A 5,761-nucleotide genomic window follows, 5' to 3' on the forward strand; every position below is an offset into this window, starting at 1 on the left:
ACTAGTCTTATAAGACAAAAACTTAAAAGAAACATTTACATTTTCTTACTCTAATGTAGCATTGTAAGCATTGACAAGGTTCATACTATCCTTAAGCTGTGTTCCTTGCATCCATCTAGCATCTTCAAAAGGATACTTTTTGAACTTAACAAGATACTATCTAATAATCTTACCATATCTTAGTACCTTGTCTTCATGTCAAAGAATCGATTCGGGTTGAAGCACCTCTTCTTGTTCTTCGACCTCGGGCGGGTCCTCAATGATTGATTCTTGTGGTGGCTCTCCTTTGTAAGGCTTAAGTAGGCTCACATGGAAATCATTTTGAATGAGCCAATGGTTGGGCAACTTGAGTTGATAGGCCATCTCATTGATTTTTTTAAGGATTTGAAAGGGACCATAGTATATTTTTGCTAATTTAGTATATTACTTTTGGTGCCCCGTAGGATTTTTGCTCGTAGTTGGCCTCAATCGAGCTTTGGGAAATTTGAGTAGGACCCAATCATTTTCCTTGAAAGATAATGCCCTTTTGTGCTTGTTAGTAGAAGCATTTTTCCTTTGTTACGAGATGTATATAGCCTCCTTAATCTTTTGGAAAGATTCATGTAGGTCTCAGCTATACTCATTGGCATCGAAGATCTTCCCATGTACTTTAAGTAGCAAGGGACTTTTAGGTCTTCCTTCAATGATTTCAAAATGTGCCTTCCCCGTAGTAGTATGGACAACGTTATTGTACGCATACTCTACAAGTGGTAGATACTTCTCCCATTGTGAGCATTGATCTACTTCTGTAACATAAGTCTTTAGTAGATGAAGAATTGTAAGGTTAGCTATCTCACTTTGGCCATCCATTTGTGGGTGATAGACCAAAGAGAAATTCAACCTTGTACCTAGATTTTCAAAGAGACCTTTCCAAAAGTTACTGGTCATTCTAAGATCTCTCTCTAACATGATGGATGTTGGAAATCCATGGTGTTTGAAAATCTGAGATATGAAGAGGGTTGCAATTTGGTGTGCCTTAATAGTCTTTTTGACAAAAATAAAGTGTGCTTGCTTGCTAAACATGTCGACATGATTGTCCATATTCCCGTATTCCCATGGATAGACTTGGGTAATCCAAAGATAAAATCCATGGATATACTCTCCCACGGTAAATTAGGGATTGGTAATGGGGTTGGAGTAATCCAGGTTGTTTCCCTCTGCATACCACACATTTGGAAACATACTCTTGTATGTCCACTTTCATGGTGGGCCAATAAAAATACATCTCTACTCCTCCAAGGATAGGTTGAATCCCTCTATGTCCCACATAGGGAGGAGCATGGGATTCATACATCACTTTCTCACAAAGGGAGTGAATAACACATAGCTTGTCTCCAGTGAGCATTTTTATGAGACTCACTTTCAAAAAATAGAGGGTAAAATTGATTAGAGATAGCAACATAACCATTATACTTAATTAAGTTGGCATGAACAATACTTTGCAAGAGAGAGAATTATAGAACTTGACAACAGTTGAGGACCCAATTTATGTGGATCTGGTCCCCCCTCCAAAAGGATTTTGTATTACAGCTTCACCCATAAAGAGAGACTTGGTACAATACAAGCTTTGTGTTCCTTGAGACCTTGATGGTGCAATGAAGATAGAGAGCTTTATGTTGTACAATTATTCCCATAACTTAGCTAAATGAAAGCATTAACTTGTTTGCTACCTCAGTCCCAAGACCTCAAACACCTTCAAAGGTGGAGAGAGCTAGCAGATAATGAGGGTAGGGGGAAGAGGAAGAAGAAGTATTCTTATGAGAAAGAAATAGTGTCCTCTCATACCATTACTCATAGAGCTTAGCATAGCATAGTAGAAGAGTAATGGAGATGAAGAAGATGGCTAGCATAGCATTGAAGCATGGCTCTTGGTTGGATTTTTATTCCATAGCCAAGAGTGTTGGTGTAGGCTCTCAACTTCTCAATCTTGGAGAAGGAGATGGAGTTCTTGCACTTTCACAAAGTGAGAATGAGAGCATGTGAGTGTGTTTGAGAGAGAGTATACCGCCAAGTACACCCCCAGCTTGCTTTGGTTGACCCCTCCTTGTAGCTCATCCCTGAATTTGATTGGACCCATGCAAGCCTAGCCAATCACATGCATAGTGCATATCAAGCAACCATGGTAGCATTTGCACAAGTGTCCTCCTTTTTCCTTTGAGAGAGAGGGCTTGAATTTTTTTAAAATCAATTAATTAAATAAACTAAATTCTCATTGGACCCCTTTAGAGGTTAACCAATAGGCTTTAGGCACTACATGAGGGCAGCATGTGTACGAAACCCCCATAGGCTATACATTTGCCACATTTGAATTTACATTCAAACTTCCACCACTGAAAAGAGGCAACAAAGTGTCATAAATGTCATGTGAGCTGACATTATTGTCTCTAGTACATGACAGCAAGGGCTGAACAAAATCTTTCACATACACAACATCCCATGAGACCAAGATATGCTTTGTTTGCGGATAATACAATCTGCAACCTATGCTTTCAACACTATAACCAACTAAAATACGTTTGACAGCCTTATCATCCAATTTCGTGCGCTGTGTTTGTGGCACCAAAGTATATGCCAAACATCCAAAAATACGCATGTGCTCAATAGAAGGCTTTCTACCATGCCATGCTTCATATGGAGTCACAGACTGCAAAGTTTTCATAGGACACATGTTTAGTACATAAGTGGCACACATGATGGCCTCAAGCCAAAACAAATGCGGCAAGGCTTGACTTTTGACCATACATGGTGCCATTTCAAGTGACTTGTTTTTCCTCTCAGCAACACCATTTTGCTGAAGCATATAAGGCACTGTACATTGGTGTTTTATCCCACGACTAGCTAAAAATGTATTAAATTCATGAGACATATACTCCCTCCTCAATCGGAAAGGAGGGTGCCCATAGTACATTTTGAGACATTTTCAGCCATAGAGAGAAATTTCTTGAAGCACAAAAACACTTCGGACTTAGCTTTAAGTGAATATACCCATGCATGCCTGGAGTACTCATCAATGAAAGTCACAAAGTACAGGTACTTGCCCAAGGACGGAGTTTGCATGGACCCACAAACATCACTATGCACAAGTTGCAACCTGCATGTGGCCCTAATTGAATCGTCGTTTGGAAACTTAGAACAATGCATCTTACCCAAAATATAGCCTTCACAAACATGTTTGATAGGTTCTTCAAGAGGCAGCAAAGAAGCAACCATATCAAATTTCTGCAAGCGCATCAAAATGACAAAATTCAAATGCCCAAAACGTGCATGCCAAAGGTTTGCATCTGAAATAGCCTTAGAATCCACAACTGCATTTGAAAAATTCTACCCACACTTGTCATATGAAGTGAGCTTATACAACCCACGACATAAAATGCCAGATGAAACAATTTCATCACCGAAACTGAGATCATGTAGTGTACATCTGTCATCCACAAATTTGACAATGAGACCAAGTCTAGCAAGTGCAGATATAGACAAAATATTCTTCTTGATCCTAGGCACATACAATGCATCAACAAGTGTGAAAGAACTGCCATTTGCAACAGTAAGCACAATCTTTCCAATTCCCTTGACCGGATAAGAGGCATTGCTGGCACAAGTGATTGAATTCCCATGAGGGACATCCTCGAGAGAGGTAAACAAGTCACGATGAGAGGTAATGTGCTTTGTAGCACCACTATCAAAGTATCACACTTGAGCATCTACAGCAAATGAAAAACATGCATCATGGACATTAGGATCATAAGTGCACTCTACACTAAAAGCCCATTCTACATCAACATCAACATCACAGACTCCTTTCACAGAAGACTCAAGAATAGATGCAATTGTAGTGGAACGAGCCTCTTTCTTCTTAGCCTCTTTGGCCTTCAACTTAGGACACTGCTTGATCAAATGATCATTAGCTTTACAATAATGGCAACACATTTTCTTTTTGCCCTTATAACCAAAATTCCCATACAAATTGCTGCCAGTAGAAGCATTAGGAACAAGCGATTTTCCACTCGTAGAAGAACAATGAGAAGTGGCTACATTATTGTTACCACCTTTTCTTGAAGCAGCAATAAAGGTATGTTCAATTGCACACTGTCTAGTCTTGTTTTTTCTAGAAAGTGACTCTTGCAATAGCAATGTGCATAATGCATCAAACTTGACAACTTCAGGATTTCCTTGGGTCATAAGTCTCCAAACACACTAGCAAAAGTCTGGTGAGAATCTGGCATAGCATCAAGAACAGTATGTACAAGGGAACTTTCAAAAATGACTTCACTTACAGCAATAAGTTGCTCATTGATATCCTTGACACCAACAACAAGGACAGTGCCCATGTCATCTTCCTCATGCATACTCTTCAACTCCAGCTCTTTATGCAGCAATGAAATTTTTGCCTCATTGCGACTTGCATAAACACCAACCAAAATATTCCAAGCTTGTTTTGTAGATTTCAATGAACGAATGTGAGGAGTAATAGTGCGATTCATAGACAACACACTCAATGCATGAGCCTGCACATCTTTTACATCCCAGGAAAACAACTCTAACAGCATTAATCCTTGCAGCAAGACCTACAACATCCTCAACATTGCCTATATCCTCAAAACCAGGACGTACATCAATGCCCTGCACAATGTTCCAAACGCCCTTTGACACAAGAACATGTTGCATCATATAAGCCCACATAGGGTAATTGTCCCCATCCAATTTGTCCTCACTAGCAAACATCTTGAACACATCTGTGTTGTTGTCAGCCATGGTAAATGACGCACCTAATGTGAAAACTGCCCAAAAAGAGGAGAAAGAAAGCAAGAAAAACACGTGTTATATAGCACAAAACGTAGAAGAGTCTAAGGGACTTGTTATGCAAAAAACGGCGTTGATAAAATTTCTGCACAAAATGACAAAATAACATGTGCAGTACCGCTTGTAGTGGAAACAGAGACCGAAATGAGCCCAAATAAAAAATATGAGCTGATTGATCTTTACGAGCTATCCCAAAATATTTCTCGACCTGTGGACGCTGCCAAAGCCCACAAAATTTTGAGAAAGTGAGTAGGCGTGTGCTGGAGTTGTTGGCAACTAAGCCCGGGAGGCTGTAACCTACTCTGATACCAATTTTTGGAATTAGGGTTGCAGAAAAACACACACACATAGAGTGTATTACTTAATGTGCAATGGAAAGATTAGTTAGACCTAGAGTGATGGGCATATATACAATGCATGGAGGGAAAAACCTCCTAGTGAGGAAAAAATGCCCTGACGATCCTACGTGTGTTCACACACATCACTACCACATGTATATGGTAACACATAATCCTTTTTCCCGGCTTCAAATGCAACACTACATCTGGCAACAAATTGTTTGCTATCAACACAAAAAACTTGCACACAATTAAATGCACTATGAGCTTCCTGCAAGCAAAGACCAAAGCCATCACCCATTGCTCTGGTTCCGTGTAGGTAGCTTCTCTTGGTCTAATCACCGTGCTCTCAAAATAGATAGGTTTGTAGCTCCTCCCTACCTTCTGCAGCAAAATCGTTCCAATGGCAAATTTTGTCTTGAAATGATAACGGGTAGTGATTTATCTTGGTTGCCTCATTCAATGGCTTGTAGTCAACACACACCCTCCATTTCCCCTTCTTCTTTGAGGTTATAACCATTGAGACAAAACCCACGCTAACTCCTTCATAGGGTACATGATACCTGCATCCAGTAACTTATTGA

Source organism: Adiantum capillus-veneris, chromosome 11 (genome assembly GCF_014529385.1).
Source record: "Adiantum capillus-veneris isolate H3 chromosome 11, ASM1452938v2, whole genome shotgun sequence".
NCBI lineage: Eukaryota > Viridiplantae > Streptophyta > Polypodiopsida > Polypodiales > Pteridaceae > Adiantum > Adiantum capillus-veneris.